The following is an 18,066-nucleotide window of genomic DNA, read 5'->3' on the forward strand; positions in this document are numbered from 1 at the left end:
GTGCTGCCACCATTGGATTCTAATCCACTCTCTCTAGGCTGCCTTGCTCTAGCAAGTTTCTCTTTGGCCAGGGCAACTTCTAATTCTTGTCTCTGGATCCTAAGTTCAGCCTCTCTCATTTTGGCCTCATGTTCCCTTCTCTGAGGGCTAGTCAACTCCCTTCTGGAGTTGCCATGAGAACCTCTAGAAACATGGGAAGTATTGGACTCACCTGAGTGATTCCTCCTCCTCCTATGCTCCTGGTTAAGTCCATTTGGGGGTCTGAATGGGTTGGACCCACCTTCAGTCCCAAATAAGCTTAGGTTAGCCTGGTTAAGCCTGCTGACTAACACCTGGCTATCTCTATCATCATCAGACTCACTTTCTTCCACCTCCTCCCCTTCTTCTTCCTCAGGCTGAGTATTCCCAGTGGTCTGGTCTTCCTCATCTATCTGGATGACAGGGGCAGGGGCATCAGGGTTATCATCTTCAGTGGGAGATCCTCCATCTCCAGTCCCTGAGGGGCCTGGTTTGGAGTTCCTTAGAGCTTCAGACTTGTCTAACAGCTCTCTGAGGTGTCCTGCTGTAGGAGAAGGACCTGTTTTGATTCCTCTCATGGAACACAGTTGCCTCAGTTCCTTAAATGGAAAGGTAGCAAATTTGGATGGTGCCCTTGGAGGGTCACTCTCAACAGAGATGGGTCCAGTGGATCCCTCTGCTCCAGACATTGCTCTAGTGTGGTGGATGTGTTGCAATCTAACTACACTGGTGTTTTCCTACAAAACCTATCTAGTAGTTGTAGTCAGGGTGTGCTACTCCCTATCCTCTACAACAAATAAGTTCTGTAGAACTTAAGTATATCTAGTCTTGTTTTAGTGTACCTATCAGGTACCTGTATGATCTTTCAAATGATATTTTCAAAGATTGTAATGGTAAAACAACAGCAAGCTCAAATCCCAATCCGCTGCTCACCAATGTGAGAAGTTGGCCTGGTATATGATGCTCACTAGTTCTAGTGATCACCTTGTACCATGCCAAGCAACCCTTATGGTGCAGGTTGTAAAGTCAACCTTATAGACAAGCTATCCTAGGGGTAGCATGGACTAAGCAGTCTTAGGCTAAACTCTGTAAAGGCATGTGAAGCAAGCTGTTTTACCATACACAATCCCTTGAATACCAAATGAAAGGACACCACACAGATATATATTGAAAATATATATGGATTTATTATTACAAATATCCCTGATACTCTTTATGAGCACAGAAGCAAATGCGTTAAAACAAAACACAGTTAAAATACACAAAAGTTGCACAATTATGGATGAGCCCTAGGGGCCACCTAAACCATATACTAAGAAAGTGGTATAAGAGATGCCACTTGAGCAGGAAATAGGCCTAGGGCCTGGGGAATCGCTGGAGCTGTTCGGGACTAACAGTGAAGAAGTTGGGAAAGGCCCGCGGGACTCGGGTGCAGTGTTTAAAGTGCACGCACTCACCAATGCAAAGTCTATGGTGCGTAAAAAGTACAAAGTTAGTTAAAAAAGGAACCTTCCGAGTGACCTAGAAGGATGAAACTTCAGACACAGACACTAGAGGTGTGTACCAGTGTGGGAACACCGGCGGAGCTGAGTTACCTCACCCACAGGAAGCGGGTGCATAGGGTCGAAGTAGTGTCGGGTTTCGTCACGCAGGTCGATGGTGCTTGGAGCTGAAGATGCTGCAGGCGGCTCGATGTGAAGAGTTCCGGTGGATCCAAGGGTGGATCTGAAGAGGTGAAGACCTGAAAGCAGAGGGGACAATGTTCAAAGTCACTAGCCAGTGACTACCGTGGAACCAGATTGGAACCAGGCGATGTCGGGTGCAAACAGGCGTCGAGGTGTAGCTTCTCTCTGCAGCCACGTGGACACGAGGGGTCGAAGACGTCCAGGAGTCGGTCACGAGCTGTCCCACGCAGGCTTCTCGCTGTTGGCGGTGTCGGCAACTTAATTGAAGCAAACAGGCCTTGGCTAATGCAAGCCACGCAGGAATCAAAAAAGGCTTGTTACTCGGACCAGCAAGGTCAGAGCAGGGGCTCCTTTTTACAGGAGCAAGGGCAAGTCTGGCGCAACCAGACCTGCAGTAAAAGTTAAAGGTTTCGTCGCCAAGATGGCCACTAGCCGCGTGGCAAATGGACGGGAAGGCGCGTTGAGCGGCACAATGCAAAAGGGCCCCACGCAGATCTTGGAGATGCTGGGGGGCTGATCTTCGGTGCAAGGGCTGCTCGAGGTTGGGGCTTCTCAAACCCCAAAGCGCAGCATTGAGGGTACCTCTGATGCTGCGCAGTCAGCGTTTGGGGGGTCTTCCAAGAGGTCCGGTTCCACGTCTCTCGGTGCCTCCACGGGTCCCTTCTTTGCAGGAACTGTGGATCGGGCTGTGAGAAGTCTGGGAGTTTGGGTCTTGTCAGGCTCTGGGCTTGGGCTTTGGCGGGAGGTGGCGGCAAAGCAGACGTCGAGTTGCTGGTTGGTGCCTGTGTTCACAGGGTGGTCACTCCTTGGCCACAAGGGAGATTCTCTTCCGTCTTCTGAGCAGCAGAATGTCGAAGTCCAGTCTTCTTCTGTATTTCAAGTTGATTCAGGATGATCTGAAGTCTCAGGACACAGCTCCCACTCTTATTCGAATCTGGGGGGCCGGATCACCTACTAGGTCCCTCCTCTGGGTGGAACCAGGAAGGGGGGTGGTTACACCCCCTTTCCTTTGACCAGTTTCGCGCCAGGACTGGGGCTGGTAAGCCCCAGCACCGGTTTGAACTGGCCTATGCACAGGGACACCTTGTGTGCCCCAGGCATGTCTGATTCTATTCAGCCCTGTCCTACCCAATACACAAAATCCTGTCTGGGGTGGTGCTAGCACCTCCCCAGGCAGGAAACCCTTTGTCCAAGCTGCCCTCGCTGGAAGGACTCCCAGCAGCAGGAGGTCAGACTTGTGTCTGTGGTGGCAGCATCCATTTTGTGATTCTGAGGCTCTGTTTAACTTTAACCGGGGTTCAGGTTAGGTACATGTCGTGTCCCTCTAGAAGGGTGGAATGCTACCCCCGTCGCCAGAACTGGCGAGGGGGTAGTATTCCAATTCGTATGATACCTTACTCGACATGTTTTGATAAAGCCAAACCCAAGATAGCATTTAACCACGAGGATTATAATGCACTTAAGAGTATATGGTATGGCAATATCATGAAACAGCTAAGGGACATGGTTCCGAAAGTTGCAGACAGGCTCAGCTCATGCCAGAGCACCATCTCACATATTTCCAAGCACTCTGCCTCCAGGATTGATGAGGCCTTCCATAGGAGTGACTGATAGGAACATATGTGTCCATTTTAGGTTAGGTATAGGCATACTACACCTAAGTAAGGGGTGGTTACACCGACTTACCCCAGCTGAGTGATCAGCCGGTTGTGTCAAATATGGAGGCCAGGCTAGGGGTGGCATAATACATGCTGCAGCCCCTGGTAGGCCTTGGAAGCACCTATGCCCTGGGTACCTGGGTACACTGTTACAGGGGCCAATAAGGTGAGCCAATTCCAATTGTGTATGTACCTAAGGTACATGGAGTCCATTTTAAGGAGAGAGCAATTAGCCTGGGGCCCTGAATAGCAGGATCCCAGGCCAATTATGTCAAAAACCAGCTAAACACCAGGCAAAAAGTTTGGGGTAACCATAGTCAGATATCCACCTTCCTACACTACTTGCGTTGAATTTCTTTGACATTGGCTACTACTACAAGAAATAGTACTGAAAGTGAAGGACACAGCAGCGTAATCATTTGCCACGTCTAGGAGGAGGATGTTCTTGATGATCTATCAAGTTGATGGCGCACATGAAAATCTGCTTTCATTTGCCAATAGTCATGGGTCTGTGTCAAGCTGGGTAAGAATATATCCTCGGATTCCTTCACCAGCCTGTTGCTATGACCTTATCCTCCCCAGCAAGTGTGTGGAATTATTGCTGTCATTTAGTCACACATCAATCAAAACCACACAGCCCGGGGGAAGAGGGTTAGGGTTTGGAAAATGGATGGGAATGGGCGTTTTTGGGAAAGTTTTTTTGAGAAGAAGAAGTTCACAGCAATAACATTACTTAAAAGATAATTAGAAAAGAACAGATACTGTATCTGTATGTTGTTGTAGTTGTCCTGTTGAATTTGGGAAGTTGCATGCATCCAACCATTCCTCTTATTAGCGGGACTCCTCCATTCCATCTGATGCTCCGTCCATCAATGTTGGTGACCAGAAGACACCCTGTCCACTGCCTGCCTGGCGGATGCTGAATTGCGGCTCGCTAATGTGAAGCCTGACTTCATCCTTTTTTTCCCATTGCACAAGCTGTAACCCGGCCTGTAATTATTGATGGAAAAACAGGAAGTGATATTAGAACACCACTGACAAATAAATATAAGGTATGTACGCTGTGTAGTGCAAAAAGTCATACTTTGAGTTTCCTAATAGACAGTACAATATTTTTGAAAGTGCGTACTCTGTCTGAGTCTCCTTTTGAAGGATAAATAAGTATGGGTGAATTAATTTAGCGGATCTTTCCCCTCAAGCTAGGTGTACTGTAAACTATGTTTTAGAACAAAATTAGACCTTCCCAGCAGTGCTCCCAGACCCTTACTAAACCCAGTCGCAAAAATGTAGAAGACCCCCAATCAGATCTCAAAAAACGTGGGATACTGCTACCTGTCAGAGGCCTAGTAGAAAATGGTGACAAAACGTACTTTGAAAGTAAAGTAGGCCCAAATCCCCCCTTACCCACCATGGATTGTATTCAAACCACTTGCAAGCAAGCAAAAGTATCCATACCCAGTATTGCTCCAAGACTCGCAAACCCCCCCACAAACACCAGGAACCCCCACAAACAGCCCCCCGAAAACGGTAGAGTGAGCGAAATCTCAGAAAATGCAAAAAATGTTTGCCCAGGGATTGTCTCCAAAACACTTTCTTTCGGGTATTAGACCTTCCCAGCAATGGCCCCAGAACTGTCAACCCGGGCGAAAACAAGTTTAACACCCCCAACAAGCCAAAAGGCAAAACCCGGGAAAAGCCACACTTAGAAAACTTTGGGCCTACCTGGAATTCAGTCCAAATGCGCTCTGCAGCTAGGCCCCAACTCCCCTTTTCCACCATGGATTTCCTGTAAAACAAATGCAATCAACATTAGAATGTGCCAGCATTGCTCACAGACCCCAAAACCCACCCCCAACAACCTAAAAGTCCCCCAAACAGCACCCCAAAGACAGGCAAGTGATCAAAAGCGCAAAAACTTTTTCTGCTCCGATTTTCTCCAAACCACTTTTAGCCGGTATTACACCTTCCAAGCAAGGCCCCCAGACCCGTGAACCCGGGCAAAAACAAGTTTCACCCCCCAAAAAGCCGAAAAGCAAAACCGGGAAAAGCCACACTTAGGAAATTTTGGGCCTACCTGGAATGCAGTCCAAATGAGCTCTGCAGCTAGGCCTTAACTCCCCTTTTCCACCACGGATTTTCTGAAAAACAAATGCAAACAACATTAGACTGTGGGAGCAGTGCTCCCAGACCCCAAAACCTACCCCCAAAACCTGGAATTCCCCCAAACAGCACCCCAAATATAGGCAAGTGAGCAAAAACGCAATATACTTTTTCACCTCCGATTTTCTCCAAACCACTTTTATCCGGTTATAGACCTTCACAGCAATGGCCCAGACCCGTCAACTCACCCGCAAAGAAGTAGAACACCCCCACAAGTGCAGAGTTTTTCTTCATTGGGCGTAATCCAGCCATCTGCTTTGAGGGAAATAGGAGTCTGGAGGAGGAGGATAGAGGAGCATGTTCTTGTGAACTTGTGAACCTGAGGACTGCAGACTGCGGCACCTTCAAATCAATAAGCAAATAAGTGAATACAGTTCTGCTGATGGGCTTGTTTTTGTGATTAGGTGATTAAAGTTTTTTTATATAGATTTTGCAAAACAAAGAAAGACAGACACACAGGAATAAAAGTGAATAAGGACGAAAAAGAAAGTTAGTGATTCATTGACTCATTTTCAGGGCTCGGTGTCAGGGAAGAAGAGCTGGTCCTCAAACTCTGCGAATTCAGACGGGAGTAGGTCAGTTAACAGAGAAGAACTTCCCTCATCTAAGTTGGTGTCCTCCTCGTCTTCTTCCTGCGTGCATTCTCGTATTTTGTAATCTGGTGGTATGAAGTGCTGATTCATCTTGATCATTGTTAAACTCTCTACATTTTTGGGCGAGAGGCGGGTCCTTTTGGAAGTTACAATGCCACCAGCAGCACTGAAAACACGTTCAGAAGACACGCTTGCGAGTCTTGCGAGGTTGGTGATCTCTGGCCACACATCTCTTTTCCCACGCCAATACGCCAATGGGTCATGATGAACATAGACCTCTGTTGAGTCATTCATATAGGCCTGCACCATCGACTCAAGGTTCTCCAGGGTTCCTCCACTTTGCTTACTTTTTTCTGGGACCTTTTGAGAAACAAACCCAAGCTGAGTTAGCCAATCCTCTTCTTCACACAATATTACTGTTGTGTCTGGTGCAGATGATACGGTTGCTGGTGTCGTTAACAGCTGAGAGGGAAAATCACTCACTTCTGCCACAGCCACAGATGCAGAAGTGGATTTTTTTTTACTCCGGATGGCCTGCTGATGCTGATTTACTGCCTTTTCCTTCAATTTCCTGCCGTTCTCTTTCAAACCGAGTGGCTGACACAGCTAGCGAATGTTTGTACTTTGTAACATCTGCGTCATCAAAAGGAAAGAATACTCTGCCTGCCACTGCCTTTTTGTACCGTGGATCCAGAATAGTAGCAGAAATGTAATGCTGTTCTGTGTGGATCTTTTCAAGACGTTCATCGCAAAGTAGGTACTGTAATAACTTCTCCGCTAACTCAAATGCTTCTTGCTTTTCATCTTTTTGAAACGTAGAAGACACCGCCTTCAGTTGGTGCTCTAGCATGCGCAACAATGGGATAGCTGTTCCCAAATTACAGTCCTCCCTGCTGACTGCACGCGTGAAGACCTCAAAAGGACAAAGCATGTCTGTCAGGCTTTTAACTAGCTCCCATTGCTCCACCTGTATCCTCAGGTCTATCATAGGTGTACCCAGTTTAAAGAAATACTGATCGACTACCGCATACTGCCCATACAGGCGCTCAAGCATGTAGAAGGTTGAGTTCCAACGTGTTACCACCTCCTGGATGAGTGCTTTCACTGGCACTTTACGTTCATGTTGCAGGCACCTCAGCTGCTTCCAGGCCTTAAAAGAATGGTTGAAATGTGTGCACATTCTTCGGCAGGTGGTCAGTAACTCGTAGACTGGACTTTCTTTACGCAATAATTTTTTAACAACCAGGTTTATACAGTGCGCCAAACACGGCACTCTGAAATAGTTACCCTCATCCATGGCCTTAACTACATTGGCGCCATTATCCGTGGAAACATAACCAATCCTGCGTTTTCTTGGGGACAACCATTGAAAGACCTTTGTGTTAAACTCATGCAAAATGTTTTCTGCTGTATGAGTTTTCTCCATGGCAAACATGGCTACTGTTGCATGTTTCCGAGCAGCTTTATAAACTTTGTCTGTGTCAACACCTGCGTTTAGCTTTGCTTTAACCCCTGAAAAAGAGACCCAGTGTGCAGTGATGCACATGTAATCAAGGGCTTGGCAACTGGTCCACATGTCTGTTGTCTGATGTATAGTGTGAACAGCACTCTTCCGCAAAGCTGCCCCAATCACCTCCAGCACATCTTCATGTAGTGCTAGAACCGCAACTCTGGCAAAATAGAACCGGCTAGGAACCTTCAATTTAGGGCAGAGCGTTGCCACCATTTCCAGAAAACCCACCCCTTCCACAAAAGAAAAAGGGCGAAGGTCCAGCGCTAGCATTTTAGCCAGCTTAGTGTTATACAGACGCGCCGTTGGGTGGTTGCGTTCAAATGGCGCATATGAAAACAACATGCTTCGAATGGTGGGCTGGACCATTTTACGGGATGATGATGACTTCTTCGACCCAGTTACGCTCAGTGATGATGAACTTTTTCGCATTGGTGTCTCACTCTCTCCCACACTCTCAGTGTGGCTCATATATCTTGCGGGGGGTGTGCTGCTGACAGAGGTACTGGGTGTAACTGAAGAAATGTTTGACGCTTCTTCCTCCTCGTCATCATCAGATGAAACATCAACGGATACAATTTGTTGACTTGCAATTCGGGCTGCCTTGATCTCCCTTAGCTGTGCATGCCATTTAACAGTGTGCTGTCTATCAAGATGACCTCTCTGGCCTCCGGTACCATAGTTGGTACCAAGCTTACCACGACTAACTCGAACTTTACAAATGGTACAAATGGCTATGTTTTCCCTTGTTGGGCTAACACTAAAGAAGTCCCAAACTGTGGACTTCAAATGTCTGTGGGGGGCGGAGGAGGCGATACTGGGAATGCTAATGCAAGATGAAGTGGAGGATGTGTGTTGCCAAAATTTACTACGTTGTGCACTTACAGCACCACTAATTGAGGAAATGGAGGTCGAGGCTGATGGAGGACCCTTCTGGCGAGAAAATATAAAAGCTGTAGGTGGTGTTGGTGTACTAGCTAACCGCATTGGTGGTGGTCCCATTGCCACGTCGCCAATATCACGCTCAGCAGCATTTCGGCATAGGGTAAAAATGTCTGTTTGCTGCATGCCCGCTGAGGCTGGAGTGACGTCTATGATGACTGCGTCGTCGTCGTGAGAGTCTTCATCAGCAGGAGTATACGCCACTTCTTGTTCAGCGTCATCACACTCCATAACTATGAGACTTTCGGGGACCTTCCTTTTACGCGTAGCTACCTTTGTCAGATCATGGTGTGCCTCACTCTCAGACAGCATTGGTGGTTCCCAATTTTGATCCATATCATCAGAAGGAAGGGGGCTTGAAGAAGATGTAGACACCATCCTTGATCTTTTCCTTGCTGGGGATCTGGAAGACAAGGAATCATCAGGAGTGGTTTCCTCAGATGATACCTCGGCTTGAATGTCGATTTCCTGATGTGCCCCTACTTCGGGAGGAACAACTATTGTCGGCACTTGTGCCGTTCCATGCACCTCTGCTTGCGCCTCTCCTTGCGCCGCCTCTCCTTCCACATGTACTTGGGCTCGTACTTGCAGCACATCTGGCTGTTGTTGCGGCTGTGGTTGTTGAACACTCGTCAGATGAGTTACAACAACCTGTGTTGATTGAGGGATGCTGCTACTTTCTTGCGATGAGCCAACATCACTGGGCGATGGTGATTGAACAACTATACTGGCTGCCTCTGCTGCACTCAAGGGCTTGGACCTAAGTTGGCGTGGTGGTGGTGGGACTGAACCCAATGGAGCAGAGGTGCTGCACCCAGCTTGGTCCCCAGCAGACCCCGCTGCTGCTGCAGGCGTGCTTTTTTTTCCCAAAAAATGTAGGGGTCGGCACACCAGTCTCCTTAGTAAGTGGCGCCACTTGCTTCTTCTGCTCCTTACTGGCAACTTTCTTGCTAGAGTAGCTACGGGCAACTTTTTTTGGGGCCATCTTCTTCAGATGTCAGAACAGCAGGCCACAGTTGCATAAGTTGCAGAGTTGTCTGTGGCCACACGTGACGTTGTGCTGCACACACCGCAGCAGGACTTCTTCCTGGCACTGATGAGGAAGGATGAGGCTGATGATTCATCTTTCTTCACCTAAAAGCAAACGAAGCCAGAGGAACATCAGTTAAATAAATGTTGCATATGTAGCACTTCAATTAATAGTTTGCAAGTAAGCATTTTTATTATACCCACCCCCCAAAATGGAAAGACCAATAAAATGCACGACTGACAGAGTACCCCTGGGCATAATGGATGAAAGCATGGCAGACTGGGTGCAGGCCTATGGCACAATAAAGCACACTGCCTGGCTTCAAAATGGCCCCTAGACCCCCACCCACATGGACAGGCCCCAACACCACCCCAAAAAGTCGAAAAACACCCAAAAATCACCACAATCCAATGCCATCCATGCCCTTCATGATGTTTACATTAAAGAGACCCCACAGAAAGACTCAGTCCATGCACCACTGAGTACCCCTGGGCAAAAGGCCCCAACAACAGCCAAAAAATCGAAAAACACACAAAAATCACCACAATCCAATGCCATCCATGCCCTCCATGATGTTTACATTAAAGAGACCCCACAGAAAGACTCAGTCCATGCACCACTGAGTACCCCTGGGCAAAAGGCCCCAACAACAGCCAAAAAAATCGAAAAACACACAAAAATCACCACAATCCAATGCCATCCATGCCCTCCATGATGTTTACATTAAAGAGACCCCACAGAAAGACTCAGTCCATGCACCACTGAGTACCCCTGGGCAAAAGGCCCCAACAACAGCCAAAAAATCGAAAAACACACAAAAATTACCACAATCCAATGCCATCCATGCCCTCAATCATGTTGAAATTCAACAAAACAGTTGTATCATGCACCCATAACTAACCCTGGTCCTCCTGGATACTGTGGCTACCCACAATATATGTTATTTAATGTTCTGAAAAAATTCCAAAATTGTAGTTGCAGCAACTGTAATGCCCCAAACAAACAACATCAACTTACTTGTGAAATTTCTAATCCAAAAGTGATCCAAAGAAAGTCAAAAAGGCCTCAAATCCAAATATTCAGCAGCATCCACAAAAAGTAATCCTTCCAGGTCAAGATCCAAATCAAAATGACCAGGACATGAACAAAGCACCGGGAGGAGCCTGCTGGACAGGAACGGGAAGCTGGAGACTGTGGGGCACTTCCTTCCTCCCCCCCCCCAAAATGGACTCCTTGCAAAAATAAGTGCAGGCAAATGTCAACCTAAGGAGTTATTCTGATAAAAATCATCATTTTCAGAAGGTATATGCTGCCTGTTGGTGGATTTCTTGTGCAGAATTGCAAATTTTGCAATTTCCCGAGCGCGAGATTGTTGCTGCCCGCCGAATCCACGTGTTCGCAATTGTTTACTCCCGCGATGCGTGATCGCGGGCCTTTATGACGTACTCGCGTTGACAAACTCTCGCTGTGCAAGGTGGCGGGCCGCGATGACGTAATCGCGGTCGACAAACTCCCGCGGGATCACGCAGCAAGATCCAAAATGGCGCAGCACACGCAAACATGGAGAAAAACAACTCTTCAAATGCTGAATGACGGTAAGTGAACGCTGCGCGCCGCAATATTGTATTTGTCAAGCGCGACCAAGCAAAAAAATCCGCTGCGTGCGAATTTGCGAATTTTCGGCAAACTCGGGAGAATTCTCGGATCACGAATTTGCCGAAAATCCACAAATTCCGCGAGCGGAATGGATTTTAGGCCCATACTTACAGCCTGATTCATGAAAACCGGAATCTGCGATTTCCCAATTGCGATTAATTGCGAATCGCATTTTAGAAATCGCAGATCGGCATTCATGATTATTTGCGATTAAAAAAAGCGATTTGCACGCGGCCGCAAAAAGCATTAGCGAGTGTCGAAAATCGCAGATAAATCGCTATTCCCGGCAACATCCGTGTAGGATTAGCGATTTCGCTAATTGCGAAATCGCTAATACACGTGATCGGGAAAACGGGAAGTTGCTTTTCGAGCACAGTGATGACATCACAACCAGGAAGCAGCCAGTTCCCACCCCCATTCACCACAGTGAGGCAGACCTCGAAGCAGCAACTGAGTGAGCTCCTGCAAGGACACCTGACAACTTGAAATACCACACCCAATCTCACTGCAGCAATGGCAGAGGAGGCTGTGCCAGGGCCCAGCAACACCGGGTGCAAGAGAAAACTGAAGTTCTCCGAACAGGAGTTGGAGCACCTCATCGAAGGGGTGGTAGAGAACCACTCCAAACTTTTTGGAAAAGAGTCAAGGAGGGTGCCTGAGCAGGAGAAGCGGAGAATATGGGTCGGGATAGCGGCCACAGTGAACTCCGTGGGCGTGGCAGACAGGTCACTGGATGAACTAAAGAAGAGGTGGTACGACCTCCGAGGTCGTGCCAAGGAGAGGGTTGCTGAGAGGCTTAGAGAGACCCTAGCCACTGGAGGGGGAGGACCTACAGTCCCTCCAAACACCGCCATGGAGGACCGCGTCAAGGACACGTTGGAGTCCGAGGCGTGCATTGGGGTCATCAGATTGGACTCATCCCGCCCCACCCAAGAGAGCCAAGGTAAGTGGCATGCGACTGCAACCCTGTCCCCTATGAATGGCCATTACCCTATAGCCTCCCATAATGTTCCAAAGTCATGCCATCGGTGCACATTAGGTAATGCCCTAAAGCATTGTGGGACATGTAGCGTGGCCACAATGTACAAGTACCCCAATGCAGCCAGACAGGTTCCAAAGTACGCAATGCCGCAGCCAGTCAGGGAATGTCATCCAGCATGCATGTAGCAACTGCACGTGTGACAGATACATGCAACTAATGGACGTCCACTTCCCCTCACAGGTGGCGCAGACAGCAGCGACAGTGACAGGCTGTTCATCGATGAGCAACCACAGGATGCTGAGGAGGTGCCGTCACAAACACATCCAGCACCAACAGGAGCTGCACCTACCCCTGCAGCCAGGCCCACAGCATCAGCGCCAGCACCAACAGGCGCTGCACCAACCCCTGCAGCCAGGCCCACAGCATCAGCGCCAGCACCAACAGGCGCTGCACCAACCCCTGCAGCCAGGCCCACAGCATCAGCGCCAGCACCAACAGGCGCTGCACCAACCCCTGCAGCCAGACCCACAGCAGCTGGAGCCTCCACATCTGCTCCAGCGACAGCGGTGACACAGCGCCCACCCACTGTGGGCAGCCAGCATAGCAGGCATGGCAGGGCTTGCCTGCAGAACAATGCACGCAGCGGCAGGAGGGGAATGGAAGTGCGATTGCCTAGCATGAGCATAGAGTGTAGAATGCTATGCATTCACCAGATGCAGGCACGCCGGCAAGGGGTCGTACAGATGCAGCTGCATAATATTGGCCGCAATGTGGCAGGTGTGGGGGAGAGGATGGACCGCATGACGGCAGCCATGGCAGGTGTGGGGGAGAGGATGGACCGCATGACGGCAGCCATGGAGGCCAACACTGCTGCGCTAATATCACAGCGCAACACCGGGCGCCGCCACCACCGGCAGCTACTGACGCAGGTGGCGTCATACACCAGGTCTAACTATGTGATCGGCAATGCGACATCCCAGCTATCGCGTCGGTCCCTGGCGCAGCAGCAGCAGCTAATCCAACGCTGCGAGGATGTGGCCAGAGTATTAGAACACCTCACCACTGCCGTTATTGCACTCCACCCCCCTGTACCTGGCACTGTCGGGGGGGACGATGCCAGCGAGGGCACCTCAAGTGTGAGCAGCCAGTCTGCCTCACAGGTAGCGGTGTTACGACGTAGCACCAGGCCCACTGCAGGGTCACGTGCGGTGGCAGAGGAGGAGCCGGAGAGGCGCTTGGGTGATTCGCGCCGGAGGCGCACATGACTAACTTGTACTTTTACAGGCACAGGCTGACACTATAAGCCTGCCCTGTGTTTTGGACGCAGCAGTATGGGGCAATACTGATTGCATAGGAAGGATGGCAACTTGCACTATTATTGTGAATCAAACAATAATATTTAATCTTGCATCATACATTGGTGTCATGTCTTTATTTCCATTTGCATGCAATTGTGATTTGTTGGGTGAGGGGAGTGGGTGGACTAGAAACTGTTCATTGTGATGTGGTTGCGGCGTCTGTGGCCTTCAGCTGGGTTCTCCCCGCATGCATGACGCCCATGTGCAGGTGGCCGGTCGTCCCCTTCCGACTCACTGCCAGAGATGTCTACAGGTATCCTGCGCTTGGTAGCAATGTTGTGTAGTATTGCGCAGACAGCCACAATGCGGCAGCACACATCAGGACTGTAGTACATGGCCCCACCTGTCTTATGCAGTATGCGGAATCTGCTCTTCAGCAGCCCAAAAGTCCTTTCAATGCAATTCCTTGTCCGTATGTGCGCAACATTGTAACGCCGTTGCTGTGGTGTAGCAGGGTTGAGGTATGGGGTGAGGAGGTATTCACGGAGGGCGTAGCCACTGTCACCTGAATGAGAGGAGCAGAGGGTGAGTGCCTGTGCAGCGCAGCTACTTCATCGCAATGTGACATTGTGGACAAAGTGTACTTACCAAGTAGGTGTCCTTCCCCAAAGTCTCCCCTGGCCAGTCGTGTGTGGAGGCCGCTTTGCCGGAATATGAATGAGTCATGGGTACTCCCTGGGTACTGTGCTACTATGTCCGTGATGTATGTCTTAGCATTGCAGACCATCTGGATGTTGAGGGAGTGGTAGGACTTGCGATTGCGGTACATGTACTTCGTTGCAGTTGGTGGGCAGATGGCGATGTGGGTACAGTCAATGCATCCTATGACATGAGGGAAATGGGCAACATTGTAGAATTGTAGCTTAGTCAAATCCAAATCCTGTTGGCTGGTGGGAAATGTGATGTGTTGGTGTAGCTGGGTCAGCATTGCGTCAAGGAAACTCCTTAGGCAGCGGGACATGGTGGGCTGGGATATCCCCCCAGCAACCGCTACTATCCCCTGGAAGCTCCCAGAGGCCAGGAGGTGCAGGCTACACAATACCTGGACATGTGTGGGCACGGCATTGGTCCGCCTTGTTGGGTGCTGCATCAGGGGGTCAAGGTCCTGTATTAGCTGGATAATCATTTCCCCATTCAGGCGGTACTTTGCATAAATTTGCTCTCTGGTTTGGCCCAGCAGGGTGACCTGCTGGCGGAATATCCTGTCCTGGATTCTGCGTCTCCTCCGTGCTGGTCGCTGTAGCCTTCGCCGCCTAACCACCATGTACATTCCTGGCATTGTGAGACTCCAAATGCTGCTGCTGATTCTCCTTATGTGTGTTTGGTCAGGCCTGCACCTGTTACTGATTGGCCAACGTTTTTTCCCAAAAAAAATTCTAAGGCTTTTATGGTTACCACCTGCTTTGGGTTGTCCTTAATTTGCGCCTCGCAAACAGCGATTTTCGGGTTTTTCGCTATTTGCGATTTTTCATGAATACCGGTTGCGATTGTATAGCGAATTTGCTATTATTTTCGCAGTATCCGTGGTTTGTCGCATTTTCCGATTCGCTATTGCTCTCCTGCCGGGATTCTGCGAATCTATTTGCGGATTCGCTATTATGTGTTTGCGACTTCGCTATTGTCGTGATGAATGCCGATTGGGGAAATTGCGCCCGCAATAGCATTTTCGCAGCTATTGCGAGCGCAATTTAGCTTGATGAATCAGGCGGTTAGATCTTATGCCTTCTTGCATACTGCTTTTGCTCTTTTCGGGCCTAAAAGGCCTATGCTCGAGCGATGTCATGTTCTTTTCTGACACCATTTTGCCAAGCCTCTTCAGGTGAAAGGAAATGTTTTAGTTTTCATGTGTTGTTCGCTAGCAGTGAACCTTATCGGGTGGAATGTGCTCTCTTCGTGCAGAGCCATAACAAATGCTTGGCCAGCTGCTGTTGTGTGCTTGGTACGAGGTGGTACAGGAATCCTATGAGAACGGTAGGCGGCTTCTTCCAGAAGCTTCGAGAAAGAGACACATTCTATATTAGTGAAAGTGGGTCCAAGTTGGGGAGAGACGATGCTGGTCTGGCTGTTTGGCGGTCTGGTGGAACATCACGTTGCAGACATGCAGTAGTGTTTGTGAAAGCAGAGAGTCCTGACCCAACCAGAGAGGGAAAGAGAGACGGACCCTTATAAAGATGCCTACAAATATGGTGAGATGTTCCATGTATGTCTAATTTTATCTAACTATACCATTTATTTTCAGATTCTATGTATATGTGCTGATGACTGATTGTGATATTTAGTTATTTCTTTATCTTTCTTGTCACTCTATTATCATGTAGTAAAGACCCTTGAAGTGTTTATTCGTGTTTTTATTCCTTGTGGAGGAAGGCCGGGCCCCTTTTTTACCAAATGCTTATGATGGGAAGGGCTATTTCCCCTCTAATGGGTAGTTGTCGATACCGAAGCAGGAATATCCAAATTGCAGGTAAACCAGCCCAAGAGGTATGTACTGATTTTCACTGGAAGGTGTTGCTCGCGTAAGTTCGCATTGTTCGTCGGGAGACGTTGCTTTGTTCGTCGGGAGACGTTGCTGATTATGATTCTGTTCACCGGAAGGTGTTGCTCGCGTAGGTTCGCGTTGTTCGTCGGGAGACGTTGCTGATACTGATCCGTCGGAAGATGTTGCTATGCATACCCTCGGAGCTATGATTTATTGTATCTTTAGTTGTTAGTATTATCTCTTTCTTAGACAGGTATTCTAAAAGTGTGGTGCTTGTAGGTATTCTGAGAAAGGGCTGTGATAAGTAATGACCCTATAGTTCTGACTAAGAAACCCATATTTGAGAAAGCATCGGTCATTACAGCAGCTCATTAACAGCCTCCACAGCCCACTTCCAGGAGCAGGGCAGCCAAGCTGCTATGAGGAGAGCCTACCCCCTGCACAGTACACACAGCAGGCAGCACCCACCACCAAGGCTGCCTGCCAGGATCCCCACGACAAACACATAGCTTTCCAACGCTGTGTGTTGGGGTGCCAGGAGAAGCTGGCTGAACAGGTGCAGGTGGGCTACAGCTGCATACCAAACAAACTAGATGCCATAAGTCGGTGTCTAAGTCCCATCAGGGACCACTCACAGTCCCTAACGGACGCCAACAGTCCACTCCATGGCCTCAAATGACCGGGGTGCTGGCAGTGGATGTTGTTGGGGCTCCGGGCTGCATGTTCAGTTGCTCGGGGGCATCTGTTGTTCTTCATGTTTGGCCATGGGATTTGCTCCCTTGACTGCTGCCGGTTGTCATCCGACTTTACACCAGGTTGGAGCAGGTGTTAGTAATAGTTTCCTGCTGCTAACACGCCTTATCGCAGTGTTTTGCGCTCTTGTCGCCAAACTGGCTGGTCGTTCAGAATGTTGTGGAGTGGTGTTGTTGCGTTTTTGTGCTCGGGAACGCCTACGCTGCATCTCATTAGCGCTAGTTGCCGGGGTAATCCGTGGCGATGTTTTTTGAGGATGCTATCGCCGGAAAACTGGTGATATGGGCTGTTAGCACCAACTTGTGAATGGGGCTGTAAATTTATTTTGACTTTGGCTGCGATAAAGTGCTAATAACTCAGCGATAGCTCCTAGAGAATATGCCACTATGAGTTTTGAAAAGTTTGTCCGCACACTTTCTCAGCTTGAACTTCTGTTCGCCATAGATAAAACTATTTTAGTTTATCCCAAATGCAACTTAATATACTGTGATTTATGGTTTATACCTCTCAAATCAGTATCTTTTGGTCATCCTGGTCTTTCTTAATTGCTCAATTTCTGTTAACTTCTTTCTGGTCTGAAAATATCAGTCACTACAGAAGGGGACATGGAAGGATAATAAAGCTCCAGTTCTTATTTAATTTCCTTAATTTTGCCTTATGTAACCGGGTTTCTTTTCTTATTTTATTCTATCAGGAATCTCACCTTATACATTATATTGAGCGTGGCTTCTTGTCACCTCAATTCACAATATCAATATTAATAATGCTTGTAAGCCTATGTAAGGTCCCCCTTTTACAGGTCTGTAAATGGAACAATGCGTTAATCAACTAAGTATCCTGTCTAAATGATTGTGTATGCTACTTAAGTAAAAGGATTTAAATTCCAATAGACAATTTTACATTGTAATGTAAATGCTTGCTCGAGCAGTTACCTTGAGGGCAAATTTAACAACTACATTCCTATGATTAACCAACAGAATGCATTTGTTCCTTTTTAAACTTAAGTGCTTCCCCGAGCATTTATTTTAAGACTAATTTAATCAATTTCAAACTACCGTCTACTCCACAGATCGCCCATGTTGATACTTTACTTCACGTTGTTTACAACGGAAAAACAATCCTCTGAACTGTTTTCTGATAAAGTTGAGAAAGTAGCACTCGATAGCAAACCCACAAACAAATGCTTTGTGGCCATTCTTGTTTTTACTCACCGCCGTACTGCCAACCCCCACCCTCCTCTAC

Source organism: Lissotriton helveticus, chromosome 11, assembly GCF_964261635.1.
Source record: "Lissotriton helveticus chromosome 11, aLisHel1.1, whole genome shotgun sequence".
In the NCBI taxonomy this organism is placed as follows: Eukaryota; Metazoa; Chordata; class Amphibia; order Caudata; family Salamandridae; genus Lissotriton; species Lissotriton helveticus.